The sequence below is a fragment of the Macaca fascicularis genome, chromosome 16 (assembly GCF_037993035.2).
Source record: "Macaca fascicularis isolate 582-1 chromosome 16, T2T-MFA8v1.1".
In the NCBI taxonomy this organism is placed as follows: Eukaryota; Metazoa; Chordata; class Mammalia; order Primates; family Cercopithecidae; genus Macaca; species Macaca fascicularis.
Window position 1 is genome coordinate 79,150,098 of NC_088390.1, and position 21,133 is coordinate 79,171,230.

The 21,133-nt window shown below is 44.4% G+C and overlaps 1 protein-coding gene across 33 annotated transcripts in view; it reads right to left on the reverse strand.

Moving 5' to 3' along the window:
• Positions 1–21,133, reverse strand: part of SLC39A11 (solute carrier family 39 member 11) — a 564,073-nt gene that overhangs the window by 172,714 nt on the left and 370,226 nt on the right. The gene's annotated exons all lie outside the window — the stretch shown is intronic.

Below are 21,133 nucleotides of genomic sequence, written 5' to 3' on the forward strand. Positions count from 1 at the left end.
GGGGGACAGAGGAGAAAAGGGAGGAGGGACATGTGGGTTGGGTGGGGCTGCCTCCCGGGCAAGTCAGAGCACAGGGTCCCCCCTGAGCACTTCCTGGGTTACTAGGGTGACAGTAGGTGAATGACAGAATAGCAGGATCTTGGAGGGGAGGAGGAAGACTTTAGGACATTTACAAAGAGTTATCTTCATGTTGATAAGAAACTGGATAAAAATAAATGTCTGCTGTATTATAAGGTGTTTTTGTTTTGTTTTGTTTCTATAAAGCAGGTAAAATATCCTCTGCCTAGTCTTCCCTGGATGGAGGGTGTTGCAGATTGAACTGTCTCTCCTCCAAATATGTGGATGTCCCAACTCCCAATAACTCAGAATGTGAGCTTTTTGGAAATTGGCTGGTTTGCAGGTATAATTAGTTATGTTAGAATGAAATCATCATGGAGTAGGGTGGGTTCCTAATCCAGTATTACCAATGTCCTTATAAAAAGGGAAATTTGGGCCAGGCACAGTGGCTCATGCCTGTAATCTCAGCACCTTGGGAGGCTGAGGAGGGTGGATCACCTGAGGGCAGGAGTTCGAGACCAGCTTGGTCAACATGGTGAAACTCCATCTCTATTAAAAATACAAAAAAAAATTAGCTGGGCGTGGTGACACACACCTGTAGTCCCAGCTACTCAGGAGTCTGAAGCATAAGACTCGATTGAACTCAGGAGGCGGAGGTTGCAGTGAGCTAAGATCGTACCACTGCACTCCAGCCTGGGTGACAGAGTGAGACTCCATCTCAAAAAAAAAAAAAAGAAAAAAAAAATGGAATGGGAGGATTTGAACAGATTTTTTGTGGAAAAAAAAATCTGAAAAGACATACATACAGCACAGTGTTAGAGGTCAAAACAATATAATGTATAGGGATATCCATGTTTTAGCTAAGGACAACTCAAAAGAATGGATTTAAAAGATCAAGTTCAACTGAAGAAGGACAGTCCTGGTGATGTTTCCACCTGAGAAACTCAGTATCTCCCTCAGACGGAGGCAAAAGGGACTCCGAGGCCAGGCCTCACAGATGGGCCCCTTCTCACGAGGCAAGGATCACAGGCTATGGGATGTGACCACACTCTGGATACCCAGCACTCTGGAATTCTCCATCCAGAGTAATAGAATTCCCACTCCACTGACAGGGCCTGCATAGGCCTCTTCCCTGCGTCCACCCACTCCCCTGTGGGGAACCAAGGCATTGGTGTACACTGAGGGTCCAAGCAGGTCCACCTTCTGGCAAGCAGGTCCCCTGATGTGCAAGTTGCAGCTGGAGACAGGAAGAGAATGAGACTGGCTGGGGCCATTTCTCCCTGGGCCGACACATCCAACAAAACTCCAGGGAGGCTGAAAATTTGAACCTGGTTTCCCAGGTCCCTATGAAGATGTCTTTGTCAGAACAGGAGACAATATGAAAAAGAATACTCATACATGTACTACATATTATATGCACACATACTACACACATACTATACACACATTCCTCTCTTTCTATGTGTGTGTGTATATATATATATTTATAGATCTATCTATCTAAATGCAATCTGTTAATTTGATTAATGACTTAAAATTTTTTAGACATATGTCATGGAAGACTCCATTTGTACTTAGGCTCCCGGCTCTGCAAATATTAGGGGCGGGTCCGGAGGGCTTATGCCTTTAGCTTCACGTGGCCAGTGCACAACAACTGAAATAGGGGTCAGTTCTCAGAGTAACTTGTTTCCTGGAAACTGTTCCTCACCACACTCTATGCCCCTGGTCAGGCATCCTCACCAGGGAGAGAAGGGTGATTCGAGGTTGAAACAGGGAAAGGGGACAGGAGACAAAGGAAATAAGGGGCAAACATTTTCAACCCTAAACTTTTTTTTTTTTTTTGCTCTGTCACCCAGGCTGGAGTGCAGTGGTGCGATCACAGCTCACTGCAGCTCCAACCTCCTGGGCTCAAGAAATCCTCTCACCTCAGCCTCCCAAGTAGCTGGGACCACAGGCACACACCACCATGCCCAGCTGCCCAGCTAATTTTTTTATTTTTTGTTGAGGCAAGGTCTTGCCCTGTTTTTGTAGAGGCAAGGTCTGTTGCCCTGGCTGGTGTCCAACTCCTGAGCTCAAGCAATCCTCTTACCTTAGCCTCCCAAAGTGCTGGGAGTATAGGCATGAGCCACTGTGCCTGGTCCTAAACTTTCACATGCCTGAAACACATACAAAGGAAAAGCTGGAGAAAGGCAGGAAGAGGTGAGTCCAAAAGCATGAACTCAGTGCCCTAAGGCGAAATGGAAGAAAAAATCAACAAATACCATGAAAACTCTCTCTGTGGAAGAAAACTACCTTCATTGCAATCAGGGTTAAAGAGAAGTCCTTCTAGGTCACCCAACTTTGACCTTGAGGCATAAGTCTTCTTAATCTCATCTCTCTCACCCAGAGTGCCAAGAGCCAGATTTTAGGGTAAATATCCAGGTAGCAGGCTCTGAAGTAAACTGTCTCAGTAGCCTGTTTCTTCCATCTCCTTCAGTGGGTTTTCCAGACATTGGTTCTGTGCATCAGTCTCTCTAAACTCATCTGGCAACAGCAGCCAGGCACAAACCCTGCAGTCTTTAAAGTGGCACAAATTCACAGACCGAGAGATGTTCCCACGCTGCATATGTTCCTAAAACAACCCCATCCAAGCCATCCATCCACCCGCCTCCCTCTGAGCTACAAAGTAGTTTCATGAGCTCCATTTCAGTTCTGAGATAACCAACACCTTATATCACTACTCAGAGTCATTGGCTGGAGAACAGACATCTTTTCTTTCCCATTAAACATTGCTCAGTAATCCCAAATGGGGGGTACTGCAGAGCTGAAGCTTAGAGGTGAATGGTAAATTCTAATAAGAAAGTGTAGAAACATTCAGGATCATTAATGCTGCATTAGCTCCACTTCTTGCCACACTGGCACTATGTTTTGTCTTTCTGGACTGACCACTGATAATTTTCTAGCACTTTGAAAAATACAGTGCTGTTCCTTGCAGCTAAATGGAAACCTGCAGAGAGCAACCAAATGGAGGTCCTTGAACTTGGTAATGAATAGATGGGATTCTAGGTAAGAAAGAAAGAGGAGAGAAAAACACCAAGTCTCCATATTCAGAAAATTTTTTTCAATGCCAAAGTTGCATTCAATTTAAAATAAAAGCACCAAAGAAACACAAAATTCCCTTTTATACATAAGCCAGTGGTATGGTTTGGATGTGGGACCCCAACCAAATCTCATGTCAAACTATAATACCCATTGTTGGAGGAGGGGCCTGGTGGGAGGTGACTGGATCACAGAGTGGACTTGCCCCTTGCTGTTGTCATGATAGTGAACATGTTCTCATGAAATGTGGTTAAGTGTGATGCACCTTCCCCTTCACTCCTTCACTCTCTCTCTCTCCTGCTCCATCACGTGAAGACATGCCTACTTCCCCTTTTGCCCTCTGCCGTGACTGAAGGTTTCCTGAGGCCTCCCCAGCCATCCTACCTATACAGCCTGCAGAACTGTGAGCCAATTAAATCTCTTTTCTTTATAATTACCCAGTCTCAGGTAGTTCTTTATAGTAATGTGAGAATGAACTAATACAGTAAATTGGTACTGAGAGTGGGGACATTGCTATAAAGATACCTGAAAATATGGACGTGACCTTGGAACTGTGTAACAGGCAGAGGCTGGAACAGTTTGGAGGGCTCAAAGGAAGACAGGAAGATGAGGGAAAGCTGGGCACTTCCTAGAGACTTTTTAAATTGTTGTGACCAAAATGCTTATAGTGATATGGACAATGAAGTCCAGGCTGAAGTGGTCTTAGATGGAGGAACTTTGTGGGAACTGGAGTAAAGGTCACTTGCTATACCTGAGCAAAGAGACTGGTGACATTGGGCCCCTGCTCTAGTGACCTGTGGAACTGTGAACTTGAGAGTGATAAATTAGGGTATCTGGCAGAAGAAATTTCTAAGCAGCAAGGCATTAAAGATGTGGCCTGGCTGCTTCCAACAGCATATGGTCATATGTGTGAGCAAAACAATGATCTGAAACTAGAACTTATATTTAAAAGGGAAGCAGAACATAAAAGTTTAGAAATTTTGCAGCCTGACCACGCAGTAGAAAAGAGAAACCCATTTTCTAGGGAAAAAATTCAAGCCAGCTGCAGACATATGCATAAGTAAAGAGGGGCTGAATGTTAATAGCCAAGACAATACGGAAAATGCCTCAGAGGCATTTCAGAGACCTTTGTGGAAGCCCCTTCCATCATAGGCCTGGACGCCTAGGAGGGAAGAATGGTTTTGCAGGCCAGACTCAGGGCCCTGTTGCCCTGCACAACATTGGGACACTGCTCCCTGCATCCCAGTCACTCCAGCTCCAGGTATGGCTAAAAGGGCCCCAGATACATCTCAGGACACTACTCCAGAGGGTGCAAGCCATAAGCCTTGGTGGCTTCCCTGTGGTAGTAAGCTTGTGGGTGTTCAGAAGGCAAAAGTTGAAGCTTGGGAGCCTCAACCTAGATTCCAGAGGATGCATGGAAATGCCTGGCTGTCCAGGCAGAAGTCTGCTGTAGGGGTGGAGCCCTAATGGAGACCCTCAACTAGGGCAGCACAGAGGACAGTGTGGGGTTTGAGCCCCCACACAGAGTTCCCACTAGGGCACTGCCTAGTTGACCTGTGAGAAGAAGGCCACTGTCCTTCCAATCCCAGAATGGTAGATCCACTGAAAACTTGTACCATGTGCCTGGAAAGCCATAGGCACTCAACATGAGCCTGGAAAAGCAACCATGAGGCTGTACCCTGCAGAGCCAAAGGGGTGGAGATGTCCAAGGCCTTGGGAGTCCACCCCTTTGCATCAGTGTAGCCTGGATGTGAGGCATGGAGTTAGAGATTATTTTGGAGCTTTAAGATTTAATGACTGCCCTGCTGGGTTTTGGATCTGTCCCTTTGTTTTGGCTGATTTCTCCCTTTTGGAATGGGAATATTTAACTAATGACTGTACCACCACTGTATCTTAGAAGTAACTGACGGGGTTTGAATTTACAGGCTCATAGGTGGAAGTGACTTGCCTTGTCTCAGATGAGATTTTGTACTATGGACTTTCAAGTTAAAGTTGGAATGAGTTAAGACTTTGGGGACTGTTGGGAAGGCATGATTGTATTTTGAAATGTGAGAAGGACATGAGATTTGGGAGGGGTCAGGGATGGAATGATATGGTTTGGATTTGTATTCCCACCCAAACCTCATGTCAAACTGTAATCCCCAATGTTGGAGGAGGGGCCTGGTAGGAGGTGACTGGCTTATGATGGTGGACTTCCCCCTTGCTGTTATCATGATAGTGAATATGTTCTCATGAGATCTACTTGTTTAAAAGTGTGTAGCATCTCCCCCTTCACTCTCTTTTTCCTTCTCCAGGCATATAAGATGTGCCTCCTTCCTCTTCACCTTCTGCCATGATTTTAAGTTTTCTGAGGGTTCCTCAGCCATGATTCCTGTATAGCCTGTGGAACTGTAAGCCAATTAAACCTCTTTTCCTTATAAATCACCCAGTCTCAGGTAGTTCTTATAGCAGGTAGTTCTTTATAGCAATGTGAGAATGGACTAATACAGTAGAATTTCCTTTAGGGAAGGGTTTATTAAAATCTGATTCTTTCTAATTTAATTGGAACTACACTTTCTTTCAGAACAAGGGAGACCCTTTAGAAAAGGGTTAAAATTAGGAGTCCATAGATTCAGGCAGTTTATAAACTTCCTGAAATTTTATATAATGTATCATAATTATGTGTATCATAGGAATTTAGAGAAAGAATCCTTAAGCTTGATTGGATATACATGGCAATTGTAATCCCCAAAGTAAGAACTGCTATTGCGGACACTTAAAACAAGATGTGATAAACATGTGAAAATTGCTCACTGCTATTCGTCGTCAGGGAAATGCAAATCAAAACCACAAAGAACTACCACTTACAACCACTAGGATGGCTATAATAAGAAATGCAGATAATAACAAGTGTTGGTGAAGACGTGGAGAAACAGAACCCTCCTACAATGCTGATAGGAATGAAAAATGGCACATCACTTTGGAAAACAGTCTCACATTTCCTCAAAAGGGCAAATATGGAGTTACCAAATGATCCAGCAATTCCACTCCTAAGTTTAGACCCAAGAGAAATGAAAATGCAGTTATACAAAAACTTGTATATGAAAGTACAGAGCAGCACTATTCATAATAGTCCAACAGTGGATACAACCCAAATGCTCATTAACCGATGAATGATGAACAAAATGTGGCATAGACACATAATGGAATATTATTTGACAACAAAAAGAAATGAAGTGCTGATATACAGATGAATCTTAAAAACACTACGCTAATTAAAAGCAGTCAGATACAACAGGCCACGTACTGTATGATTTCATTTATACGAAATGTTCGGAATAGCCAAATTCATATGGAAAAAAGTAGATGAGTGGTTGCCTAGGGTTTGTGGGGGAGGAGCTGGGGGGAAATGGAGGATAACTGCTAATGGGTAGGAGTTTCTTTTGGGGTAATGAAAATGTTCCAAAATTTATGGTGGTGGTTTCACAATTTTGTGAATATTCTAAAAATCATTAAATTGCACATTTCAAATGGGTGAATTGTAAGCTATGTGAGTTATATTTCGATAAAGCTGTTATTAAAAGAAAAGAGTATATGAGCCTATTCTCCATCTAAGTGGCCCATTCCTCTACCCCAGGTCAGGGGATATTGGGAAGGCTTTGGGAAGGGACCAACAGGGGTGCATGGAAAACATGAGTTTGATCTGAAAGAAAAATGCTATTGCCTTCAGCCATCTCATTCTCACCCTCGGATACAGATCCCTCAACCAGGGAAGGCACAACTGTCTTTAAATGCACTGAAGAGGAGGTTCCCATGGAGACTGGGGAAGTTAGCATAAGACTATCTTCCATGATGATGAGGAAAGATTATGGAATACACTGTAGCACAGGCACTCGCAGACAGACCCCTGGCCAGGTTACTGTGGGACAGGTGCCCAAGTCCATAGAAGAGAGAACTTACAGTTCTTTTCCAATTAGGAAGACCCAAGGCAACACTGCTTTGAGGCTTCACGTGGGCAAGGAAGACACACTGGGCAGTGATACATGGATTTCTGCTAGCTGCTAAAGTGGCCCCATCCACTCAGGTCTCTGATAGTGGTCCTGTGGCCACAACTGTGCAAAAATAAAATAATACATACTGTGATAGGAAATTAATGACCTCCTAAAATGTCTATGTCCTAATCTCGAGAATCTGAATATGCTATGTGGCATGGCAGGGAAAACTGAGGTTGCAGAAGGCATTAAAGGGGCTAACCAGCAGACCTTGAGATGGGATTATCCTGGATTATCTGGAGGAGTCCACTGTAATCATACGGGTCCTTAAAATGAAAAGCAAAGTAGGAGAGTTCGCAATACAGTAATGCAATGTGAGTAAGACTCAACTGGTCATTGCAGGGGAAAAGGAGGCCATGAGCCAGGAAATGCAGGTAGCCATGGGAAGTTGGAAAAGGCAAAGAAATGGATTCTCTCCTAGAGCTTCCAGAAAGCAATGCAGTCCTGCTGACACCTTGACCTTCACTTTGGGCTACTGACCTCTAGAACTACAAGATAATACATCTGTGTTGTTTTAAGCCACTAAGTTTGTGGTCATTTGTTACAGCAGCAAAAGGAGACTCGTATACATCCTTGAACTCATTCTTTTGTCATTCAGTCCACAGTGACGTGAGCTGCAGAGTATCTTGGGAGGATTTTCTATTAGGGATCTGTAGGTTCTATGATGTTTCAGCTCCAAAGTCCTTTAATATATCACCTGTGATTCTCTGGCTGTGATAGACACTGTTTCCCATTTTACAGCCTATAATAAACGTGAGGATTGGGACTGGACTATGGTCTCGTCCCTTCTGTTAGAATATCAGGCAGTTGGCCCTAATACTGGAGAATTAATGGACTCAGTAGGAGCGAAATGGAGACATAGAGAGGAGCACTTGTCTCAAGCACACGGCTATTACGTGGAGAAGCCACTGGGATTTGAACCTAGTTCAGTAGACCCCAGAGCCTGTGTGCTTAACTAATGACCCTACAAAAACTATTCCAGCCCAGTGAGCTGAGTTCCTGTTTGAGAGGAGTCTCCGCAGCCTGAGTCGCGGTTTTCTCCCCCGTAGGCCATGGGTCCCCCCGGAGAGGTGGACATGCTGCAAGGAGGAGAATGTGCGCCCCGTTTCCAGGACAACACATGGCCCCACTCTGGTCCAGGTGCTGCTGGAGCAGGACCTGCACTGTCGCTGCTCTCTGACACCAGCTCCACTGTCTCCTCCAAAGGCTCCCACCCTGGTGGGCTCTGCACCCACAGATTTGATGCAACTCACAGGAGTCAAGCATCAGAGAGTAGTGAGTGGGGGTTGCGTATGGGGAGATTAAAGACACTTGCAATTTTCTTTCTCGTGTAAGATGAAGACTGGCGTGAAAGCAAATTTCTATTTTCAAAAGTTAGGTTTGGTGACAGAGTGTAGAGCAGATGGATGAGGAGAGAAGGAAGCAACAGAAAATGGGCCTCAGCCGGGTGCAGCGGCTCACACCTATAATCCCAGCACTTTGAGAGGCTGAGGTTGGAGGATCACTTGACCACAGGAGTTTGAGACCAGCATGGGCAACATGGCGAAACCCTGTCTCCACACAAAAAAATAAATGAAATGGTTTTCCGGGGACACCTGTGGTCCCAGCTACTCAGGAGGCGGAGGCAGCAGGAGGATCACTTGGGTCCAGGAGGTGGAGGTTGCAGTGAGCCGTGATTGCCTCACTACACAGAGTGAGACTCTGTCTCAAAAGAAAGGCCCCCTCACAAAGCAGTGGGGCTGGAAAAGGAAGACAGGAAATAGAGGTGGGTGAGATGGGAGCTGGTGATCAATGGGATTTGGTGACCAACTGGCTATGGAGAATCAGGGACAGGGAAGAGCTAAGACAACTACGGGGCTTCCAGCTCAAGGGTAGCTGGGCAGAAGGTCAGGACTTTAACCTAGAGAGAGGCAGAGGGAGAGGGAGGATGCTGAGAAGAAAACAAACATGCCGAATTAGGGCAGACACGCTCAAGGTGCCAACCAAAGTACATGTCTGGGCTTCCGGACAGATCCGGGTCCCTCTTCTCTTCCCCCTTTCCATCCATTAAAATCCCTTGTCTCTTCTACTGTCTAATCCACCCATCCTCGTGGGCCCCCATGGCACTCACACCCCTTTCCAGTTAAAGTCCCCTCCTCTCTGCTCCTGACGCAGTTTTTTCCACATCACTAGTGTAGCAGCCTTGTTCCCTTCAAAGGTGTGTTTTGAGCCCACCATTCAGCTGAAACGCCCCTGGACTCAGTAAAGGAACAGAACTGAGTGTGTTCAGGAAGGTGACCCAGGGGAGCAGGGGATCTGTGCAGAGTCAGGGAATGGGGAAGAGAAACAGGTCAGAGGGCTTCAGAAAACCTGTGATGCAACTCATGATGGATGTACAGACAGGAAGGAGAGAGGAGAGGAGACAGACTAACAGAAGGTATGAGGCCACGGAGGCTACGAGGAAACGCACACATGCACACACATGCGCACGCACACACACATGTGCACACACATGCACATGTATGCACACACGTGCACACACATGTGCACAAACATGCGTACACACACAGAGACAGGTGTGATCCCTCAAGCTCCCAGCAGGCTTCCAGCATCAGGAGCTAAAACTGCTACCACTGATCAACGAAAAACTTAAACTCCCCGCTGGGAGGAAGCATTTCGAGTACCATTCCTGGATATCGCCCCCTCCAATTCTTCTGTCCACTGATACGCTAGCATAGAGCAGATGTGATCATCTGAAGCTTCAACAAAGAATCCCTCGAGGATGACTGTGTAAAGGATTTTTTTTTTTTTTTTTTTTTTTTTTTTTTTTTTTGCTGAATCAGGAACACCAGAATCAAGAGGAAGGTAGCCATGCAAAACTCAACACCGTTTGTCAACGTGGCTACTATCTCGGCTCTGTCTTGGATAACACATCAATTTGGTAAAAACATACACAGAAAAGAAAAAACTTTCTTCCAACTGTCAGAGCAAAAATCCTTTACTCTTCTGTCCAGCAACCTGAACAAAAACAAGGGAATTTGTGGCTTGGTTTCCTTGACAACCTTATCTTCACTCCAGGCACCATCCCCTGTCTCTAAGCAACAGAGCATACTTTGGAACTACCAGGAGGCAAAACCCAGTGCTTATCCTGAGTCTTTTAGGACTAAACAAATCAGGGCAGAGCAACTGGTCCCTCGCAAGGTAGAGCCCAAGGAGCCCATGGGAAGGTATGTGGCCCCAAAAATCTTCATCAAACCCCACGCACACCCTGGCACTCCTCTGATTTCCTTATTGCCTGAAATTCCACCTCTCCACACTCGACCCATTGGCTTATTCCCCTGTCCGCTCCATGGGGACACTGACTCAGTCCATCAGGTGACTTCTCCCACATCCCCACTCCCAGCAGGAAAGCCCTACGTAGCTCTAGTGTGAAGACTCAAGACCAGGGCACAGAGAAGGAAATCTAGAATGTCACTGGGACTTAGTGATTTTTGTAAAAAAAAAAAAAACAAACAAACAAAAATGAGGAACCTGGAGAAAAGTGTTTGATTAAAAGAGAATGAGGGAAAATGCCTGTATTGCTATGTTGACATTTAAGAAGACTGTTTGCACCTGCAAACAGGATTCAGAGTTTTTTTTTTTTTTTCTCCCATTAGCATGCCCCAACCTCTTCCCTAACATCTCTGAGACAGAAAGAATGTCTGAGAATATGGAGAAAAGAAATAAACGAACCAACTATCTGGGAATGACAGCTCTGAACTTTAATCAGAGGGAGAGAAGAGAGCTGATAAGTGCGAGGCTCTGCAGCTGAAAGGAAATGGAATTTGGAAGTAGAAGTAGCTGACAAATAGTGCTTATAACTGCTGCATCCAATAATCAGGATAACTGCAATTTATCTGGTACCTTTATTTCTCAAGCAGGCTCATGTCCATGACCTTATTTTATCCTCATATCACCTGTGAAGCATAGGGTGGAGCTGGAATTATTTATCTCTTGGTGAAGCCAGTGATATCACAACATGGAGAAGTCGTTCTTACAATCACCTAGTTGGTGATTTTCAAAATAAGATAGGAACTATAGATTCTGACTCCCAATGCTTACTTACCATTGATTATGGAAAATGTGGATGGTCTAAACTGCTACAGTAAAAATGTGATTTCCAAAACTTTATTTCACCCATGAGCTTTGAGATCATTTCTAATTAAATGTTTTCAGTAGCCCATCCACAAAACAGATCAGTTTCAGATTCTTCTCCTTGTTCATTCTCTCTTAAAGAGAATTATTAAGAAGAAGCACCTGAATTCATTCTTGAGCCCTCATTTGATTTCCATTTATAATCTCTGTGTTGTCAAAGCTGCGGAAGCAAGTCTCCAGGGCTGACAGTAGAGCTTAAGCCACGCAGATGGGCTGCAAAGATTAATTCTCAGACTTAAAGATGCCGCTAGAACTATGAAAAATAAGTAGTAATAGTAGTAGTAGGAAGAAAAGGAGGAGAAGGAGGTTGGAGAATAGGGGAAGTTACCATGCTCTAGTAAACTGCAAGATGTTGGCGTATGACAAACATTGGTACAAGATTCAAGACAAAATGAAATGGGATCAAGCGTATAATCCCTGCGGCTACTAACTACTGCATGAGTAGTAGACAAAGCAGCAATTAGGATGAGACCTGAATGAGGACCTAGTGCTGCCCCTCAGGGCAGGTAACACCCAAAACAGCCATAGGCTTGTCTATTCTCCAAAGAGCTGAACCACTGAAGAAATGGTGGTCTGAAATGGCCTGGAAATCTAGGTGTTATTGGGAGCTTGGATTCATCACAAGCCCCCCTACAGGCTTCACACACATTGATTTTGCAGACTTCTACCCCCTTGAATATTCTGTGGAGAACAACCTATTTTTTTCTCTCCTCTCCCAAACCCCCATGCTGAGCTCATCGCCTCTGAATTTATCCCCACATCAAGGAGAAGATGACAGCCAAAAGCAATACAATTTGTTTAATTCAAGTCATGACACATCTATGCCAAATGGAGAACTCAGCTGGCAATTACCACCCTGAAAAGTGGGACAAACAACAGAGCAAGGAATAGACCTAGAAGTACATTTAGGTGTCATTTCGCCCACTGTATTTAATCAGAGAAAGAAAAAAGAAAATGGAATTCTGATTTCAGAATCCAACCCTTGGTTAATGGTTTTTTGCAGAAAACTAGTAACATTTTAATTATTTTCAACTCCATACCATAACAGCTATCAAGGGAATGGAGACAAAACAAACAGGGACTTATTAAATCCATAATTAATATGCACTAAAATTCACATATATGAATATGAATAAGCTGGGACCATTATAAGGTAGGCAACGCAAACGTGAACAATTAATTAAACCTGTTATTGGCTGGGGCTTTGGGGAAAATGGGGCCACCTCAACAGAGGAGGGAGACTCATCAGCACATGAGATGGTTCCTTGGTGGTCCATCCTGCTTGCAATGGAGCCAGGTATTGTAAGAAACCAAACTCTTAGAAAAACTACAATTTTCTTTACAGTGAAGCAAAAATAAATCAAGCCCTTGTCAATCAAGACCTTAATCGAGACCACTGTCAAGCTATAACTAGATTACTTTATTCCCTCTCACCTGGTCTCCAGTCTCCATTATCATCAAACAAAAACACTTTTCAGGCAGTGTATCTGGATTAGAAATAGTCTGTGGCCAGGAAACAAAATGAAGAAAACTGGCAACACAGGAATGAAATCACTTGTGGTGATTCATTAATAACCCTCCTCTTTTGAAATGGACGAAAGTGCAGTACAATAGGTTATAACATGGAAGAAGAATTCAGATATTCAGATATTCAGACCTTGAGAATGCACTCCATCCTTATCACAAAGCAGCAAATGAAATGCTGTGTTTCCTGGCAGACAAAGAATAAAAAAAAGTCTACACAATCAACGTCTGTCATTCCCACAGAAAGGCAAAGCTTTTCCAGGCAGTGTATTCTAAAAGTTTTATCTAGGGGCATTGGGGGATGAACAGGACAATGACTCTAGCAGAAAGTTGACAATAAGGGCTCCGGTGACTTTCATCTGACGGTTAACATCCTTTCTTTCAAATCTGAGTTAAGTCACAGGAGGCTGTTTGTTCTGTGAGAGGGGCTAAGCTGACACAGACCAATGATGCCGGCTTGGGCTGGGGTGAGAAGAGGGTGTCTACTGGCAGATAATACATAACACCACAGGAAAGGATGATGAGCTAGTACTTTAGCCCTTGTGCAGCTCCTTCCATCCCTTGACATCAGACATCACGATGCTCTCAAGCCTGCTACACAAGTCCCAGCACAACTCGCAACCCACTTCAGTACCCCACTCAGGAAATAAGAAAAAACTCAGAACCAACAGGAGCAAGAGAATGGTATCACAGGATGACTCTGCAGCATCCTTTATTTATCAGAAACAATGCAAAAAGGCTGACATTCAAATTATTTTATTCACAATATATTTAGGACATACCCCATCTCAGCTGACTGAGAGCAGCTCTCTTACACTCTAACTCCTCCCAAGGCAAGCCTGGGCAGACACTACACAATCAACAATTTGTGAAGTTACTTTTTTTGCTAAGGGTCTAGTGCGGTGTTATCCAGAACTTCCTGTGATCATGGAAGCGTTCTACGTCTTGTGTTGTCGAACACAGTAGCCACTAGATACAAGTATTTGACATGTGGCTAAGTCACGCTAAGTAGCTAAAGTCTGCATTATATTCCAGTTTAACTCATTTAAATTTAGAGAACTGCAGGTGGCCAGGGACTATGGAATTGGACAGAGAAAGTCTAAAAGATCTTAATAGGCTAGGCACGGTGGCTCATGCCTATAATCCCAGCTCTTTGGGAAGCTGAGGCGGGTGGATCACCTGAAGTCATGAGTTTGAGACCAGCCTGGCAAACATGGTGAAACCCTATCTCTACTAAAAATATGAAAATTAGCTGGGCATGGTGACACAGGCCTGTAATTCCAGCTATTGAGGAGGCTTGAGGCAGGAGAATCGCTTGAACCTGGGAGGCAGAGGTTACAGTGAGCTGAGATTGTGCCACTGCACTCCAGCCTGGGCCACAGAGTGAGACTCCATCTCCAAAAACAAAACAATAAAATAAAATCAAAGATTGTATTAAACCATGTTCTAGCCAGCCAATACCTGGTCAAGGGAGAAAGACAACTGAAAGTTACTGGAAACTTTGATTCCTAATACAAAAATGTATTCAAGTTCTCTTGCTTTAGTTTTCTCTTTAATTTACATAATAGGTAGGAGGATGGCATAATACAATCGACGTGGAAATGAGTCTTGATTTTAACCCTAATCCTGGCGCAGCATTAGACTTTGACTCTGGCTGTAGCTTCCTTGATCTGAAGGTCAGAAAGTAGGGCTCAGGCATCTGCGTGTCTGTTGCCTGTGCAGGAGATGACAGAACATCTAAAAGTTTCCCTGCCGCTTTGATTTGGGATCACGGAGGATTCCCAGAGTTGCGATTTTGCCCTCTGGGCACTGGTGCCAACTCTCATGCTCAAATCCAACAGCGTCATTCAGAAGTGTGCCACCGGCTTCTGCTTCAGTGCACACCAGGAACATGGTATGTTGAGCAAAATGTCATCCCATGTAGAAGCCTGTGCTAATTATAATGTCAGGCTTCCCACTGAGATACTGATAATTAAAGGAGAATATTACAATGTTTTCAAACTCCAGCGGTAAATGAGAAGCATCTTCAAATGTAACCTGTTGGAGATGAAAATCAAATCCATCTGAGACGTCCCCATTTAAGACCTCCACAACCAGAACCAGACAATTCTTGAGGATCAAAGCAAGGTGAAGGCAAAAGCAAGTGGGTGGTACAGCTCGGGGGAAGAGGAGGAGGTGGAGGGGAATTAATGTTTTCCAGGTCCTGCTGTGTTCTAGTAACCATAATACTCTTTATTTTTTTTATTGAGACAGGTCTGGTTCTGTCACCTAGGCTGGAGGGCAGTGGCACAAGCACGTCTCACTGCAGCCTCTACCTACTGGGCTCAAGCTATTCTCCTGCCTCAGCCTCCTGAGTAGCTGGGACTACAGGCGTGTGCCACCACGCCCAGCTAATTTTTGTATTTTTTGTAGAGACGGGTTCTGCCATGTTGCCCAGGCTGGTCTCAAACTCCTGGGTTCCAGTGATCTGTCTGCCTCTGCCTCCCAATGATACTCTGAATAGCAGATAACACAGTGGGTGGCCCTGCTTGTTGCTACTGCTGTCATCTCAATAATGAACTGCCAAGTAGCTCTTATCTGCATTTTACAGCTGGGAAAGCTAAGACTCCCATGATCTCACCTAAGGTTACAAACCTACCTAGTAAAGCATTTGGTGGCTCCAGGATCCAAGTCTTGGCCTTTCTGCTCTAAAGGTTGTGCTTGTCCTATCCCTGTGGGCGACCATCTGCCTGGGTCCTGAAGCATCGGTGGTGGTGATGGGTGTGCGGGGGCCTCACAGGCATTCATTTTACATGTCTCCTAGGGTGCCCACAGTTGGTGGGCCCTGAGGACAGAGGAGGCTTCCTGCCCAGGTTTCCCTGCCCAAGTCTCCTTGCTGAACTGAGCCCAATGCATCTGGAGTGAGAATCACGCCAACATGGTGCTGCAGACATTAACATTTAATGTGGCAAGCTTAAAAACAGCAAGAAGCATTTCCTGAACTTCTCTGTAACTGTCTCTGAAAAACAGTGTGATCCACGGGAAGACAAGAAACACAGGCCTCACCAGAGCCAGACGCAACATACAGAGACAGCGTGTGATTCAAGCTGTACCCATTACTGCTTGTGTGGCCTCAGCTTTGTTTATTTTTTTATTTTTTATTTTTGAGACAGGGTCTCGCTCTGTTACCCAGGCTGGAGTGCAGCAGCACAATCTCAGCTTTCTGCAGCCTCCACATCCCAGGCTCAAGCGATTCTCCTGCCTCAGCCTCCCGAGTAGCTGTGCCAGCAATCACACACCACCATACCCGGCTAATTTTTGTATTTTTTTTGTAGAGACGGGGTTTCCCCACATTGCCCAGGCTGGTCTTCAAATCCCAGGTTCAAGCAATCCACCCGCTTCAGCCTCCCAAAGTGCTGAAATTACAGGTGTGAGCCACCACGCCCAGCCTTGGGCTTGATCTTCAAACTTTCTAGGTCTCAGTTTCTAAAATGTAAAACAGGGATGCAAGTATCTAAATCATGTATGTGATGCACTTTATACAGTGTCTGGAACTTTGAAAGGCCCCCGTAAGTGGCAGCCTTTAGTATTATCGGTATATTTTATTACGGTCAATGACGCGTGCCTTTTGTGTGGCGTTCTGCTTCCTCATTAACTGAGCCTGGGTCGCTGGCGACTGAGAAGACCCTTCAGTTTCCAGAAGCAGATCAATGTGAAGTAGAAGCTGTTGCATCGTGGTTTCTCCTGGAAAGGTCTGTTTATAATAGTAGAATTTTCTGCTCAGTCTTTACCCCAGGAAAATGAAAAATCAATATGTTCTTTCTCATGGCCAGTAGCTCCTTCTTGCAAGTCGGGGCCCTGGTCTCACTGTGCTGCCCCTCCAAGCCACCCCGGCGGCACGGGGAGACTGTACTAGGGCAAGCTGAAGGTCCAGGCTCACATCACCAATGTCAGCAGCAGCAGCCTCCCCGGCCACCTGCAGCTGTCCGCTGACTTTTCAGCACCCCAGTAGGTCCTCCATATTCCACACAAAATCAAAATCCAACAGCAACTGACACTTTGTTGGAAAGCAGGGCTCAAAAAATAACTTTATTTTTTTCCTATCTGTCTACTGACTTGGAAGAAAATTCACTAGATTAAAAAAAATGTATTATAAAAATGTATATTGCTCAAAAAAAAAAAAAAAAAAAAACAGCAGGGCTCATAGACACCCCCAAGCAAGTGCCATGGTAGGTGGGGCAGAGGTTACTCCTCTGTCTCAAAGGACTCTGCTGGAGTATGGAATGAATGGGAAGGAGCTTAACGGAAAGAACTAGCTTCAAAGAGTTCAAAGGTTTCCATATGACCCAGCAATTCTACTCCAAGGTATGTACCCAGGAGAACATAGGTCCATACAAAGACATAAACACACATAGCAGCATTACTCACAACACCCGAAAAAGTAAAAACAACTCAAATGTCCATCAATTGATGAAAGGGTAAACAAAACATGGTGTATCCATAGAATAGAAGATTATCTGGCCATAAAAAGAAAGACTTGCTGATACATGCTACAACATCAATGAAACTTGGAAGCATCATGCCAAGTGAAAGAAACCAGACACGAAAACATGTATATTACATGATACCATTTAAATGAAAGTCAGTCCTGGTGAGTGAAATTATAGAGACAAAGTGGATTAGTGCAGGGGCTGGAGCAAGGGAGGAATGGGGAGTGACTGCTAATGAGCATTCCGGTTTTTTTTTTTCTCAGAGGCACTGTTCAAAGAGCGTGGGGTTTCTTTACAGGGTGATGACAGTGTTTTGGAATAGTGGTAGGTTGGGTATGGTGGCTTACACCTATAATCTCGGCACTGTGGGAGGCTGAAGCAGGAGGTTCTCTTGAGGCCAGGAGTTCAAAGCCACCCTGGCCAGCACAGCAACACCCTGTCTCTATTGAAAGCACAAAATTAAAATTAAAAATTAAAAAGATAGTGATGGTGGTTGCACAAACTTTTGGGTATACTAAAACCATTGAATTGTGAAATTTATTTTTCTTTTTTTTTTTTTTGAGACAAAGTCTTGCTCTGTCATCTTGGCTAGAGTGCAGTGGCACAGCCACAGCTCACTGAAGCCTCGACCTCCAGGGTTCAAGCAATCCTCCCAAGTAGCTGGGACCACAAGCACGCACCACCACACCTGGCTAGTTTTTAAATTTTTTGTAGAGATGGGGGTCTTGTCATGTTGCCCAGGATGGTCTCCAACTTCTGGGCTCAAGCGATCTGCCCACCTCAGTCTCCCAAAGTGCTGGGATTACAGGCGTGAGCCACTGTGCCTGGCCTTGAATTGTGAACTTTAAAAGGGTGAATTTTATGGTATGCGAATTATATCTCATTCTTTTTAAAAAAGATAACAGGGACTGTTTCCTCAGTGTGGAAGTGTAATTGGCAGACCTCCTAATTACCAGTGAGCTTGGGGATGAGAAAATGCCACACAATAAAGTTGCTTGAGAAAGAGAGAGACTGAGCGACAGATCATGTGTGAGATGGAGTAGGGTCAGTAACCATTTAAATACGACATTGACCTTGAGAAAAAAGAATGTCAGTTATAATCACAAGCCACAAATGTCTGTCACTGTGAATTGGCTCATCACGAAGAACTGAAGGATAACATGGAGTTAAGACAGCAGTGGAGGCAGGCAAGGGAAAGGGACCCATGAGATATGGACAGCAGCACTTCCCCCAATTCCCTGCCATCCCCACTGCACACGTATAAGCTAAGTAAATATTACGTCATCTTTCACTAACACCCTAAAACTCTCATTTGATGAAGGACCAGGGGAATAAGTTGCTGAATGGGCTCATTAAGACTGAGGAATTCTTCAGAGGCTCAAACACAGACAGCCAGTGATGGGAAATGAGGACGACACAGCTGACAGCCCATGGGAGTCCCAGGGTGAGACTAAGACTCCATAAGAGCCAGGCTTAGACTTATAAAGGAATGCTGGCTGCTGAAGACATTTCAGAACTCAAGCTAAGAATCTCTGGTCTGCATTCAGAAGATACCTTTGGTCTCTGTGGTTGGCCAAATGCTGACTCCAAATATATCCAGGTCCTCATTCCTGGAACCTGTGAATGTTACCTTTCATGATAAAGGAGATTTTTCAGATGTGATTACCCTGGATGATCTGGGTGGGCCCTAAATGCAACCACAAGAATCTTTATAAAAAGGCAGAGGGAGATTTGGCACAGAAGAGAAAGCAATGATCACAGAGGTACTGATTGGAGTGATGTGGCCACAAGCTAAGGAATGCCGGCAGCCTGCAGAAGCTGGAAGAGGCAGGAATGGATTATCCCTAGAGTCCCTAGCAAGAACACGGCCCTGCTAACCCCTTGACCTTATCACAGTGAAACTGATGTCAGACTTCTGGCCTCCAGAACTGCAGGAGAATAAATCTGGATTGTTTTAAGCCACTAAGTTTGTGGTAATTGGTTACATCAGCCATAGGAAACCAAGGCAGTCCTTCATTCTGCTTCTAACCTGTCTAAATACTAAGACAACCCCAGTAAGATGATCTCTGGCATAAAGGAATAACATCTCTCTACTTCTATGCATGTGTTGAGGGTTGGCGTGTTGAGGTGGTTAGGTGATGGTAACTCCTTGATGAACTGAGCCTGATGCATCTGGAGTGAGAACCACGCCAACGTGGTGCTGCAGACATTAACGTTTAATATGGCAAGCTTAAAAAAAGCAAGAATTTCACCTTTCCAAAAAAGCATTTTTATCTGATTGCAAGTCACAAATATTTACTACAGGAAAGCTTAGTTATAAATCTCACAAAAACAGGAAGAAAATAAAAATCATCTGCAATCCTATCACCCAGGAATAACCAACCACTGTGAACATTTTCATGTCTAAATTTGTGTTCTTGTTACCTGAAACAAAAAATCACTTTGGATTCAAATCTCAAGCATTTCTTTGAAAGCCATTATCAGGAGCTGGCAATGAGGACAGGCCACATGACCAAAACCAACTGTCGGGCTGTTCTAGTGACACAAACACTGGTCCCCAGGACTCTATATCATAGCGACAACCAGCAAAACAAACTTGGTTCTTGACACTATTGACAGGAAAATAAAAAGCATGCAATTCATCTGCCCTCTTCTTCTGTGGAACTTTATAAATAACTTCAAATACGAAAGAGAGCAAGAGTCTGCCAATGTATCATCAGGACCCACATGAGTCAATGTCCTCCCTTGGCCCACCTGGACAATGTAGAAAGAAAATTAGGCAGCTGGGCGCGGTGGCTCACGCCTGTAATCCCAGCAGTTAGGGAGGCCAAGGCGGGCGGATCACCTGAGGTCAGGAGTTCGAGACCAGCCTGGCCAACATGGCAAAAACCCTGTCTCTACTAAAAGTACAAAAATCAGCCAGGCATGGTGTTGGGCGCCTGTAATCCCAGCTACTCAGGAGGCTGAGACAGGAGAAGCTTGAACCCAGGAGGCGGAGGTTGCAGTGGGCCAAGATCGCGTCACTGCACTCCACCCTGGGCGACAAGAGCGAGACTCCGTCTCAAAAAGAAAGAAAATTAGGAACACCTAACTCTCAAACAGCCCCTCCTCTCTTAGAATGGAGGCCAGGTATCCAATGTACCAGTTCTTCTATGTGCTCAACTATGTAATACATATTGAATATATCAAAGCTTCGGTATGTGTTATAACATTGGGTCCCCCAAAAAGAAAGCAGTATAGAACTTCTTGCAAGAAGCTCTGTCTATTAGGGGCAAATACACATGTTTAAATACAGGTAATTGCAGCCATCAAGAGTCGAATGAATAAAGAAAATATGGTACATACCCACAATGGCGTATTATTCAGCCATATAACTGAATGAGATCCTGTCATTTGCAACAACATGGATGGAACTGGAGGTTATTATGTTAAGTGAACTAAGCTAGGCACAGAAAGACAAACTTCTTATGTTCTCACGTATTTGTGGGAGCTAATAATTAAAACAATTGAACTCATGGAAATAGAGAGTAGAAGGATGGTTAACAGAGGCTGGGAAGGGCAGTCAGGGAGTGGGTGGGGAAGATAGAGATGGTTAATAGTGTACAAAAAAAAAATAGATGAATCAGACCTAGTAGTTGATAGCACAACAGGGTTACTATAGTCAATAATGTAATAACTGTACATTTTAAAATAACTAAGGGTATAACTGGATTGTTGGTAACACAGAGGATAAATACTTTAGTTGATGGGTTATCATTACATACCTCTATCAAAATATTTCATGCAGGCCAGGCGAGGTGG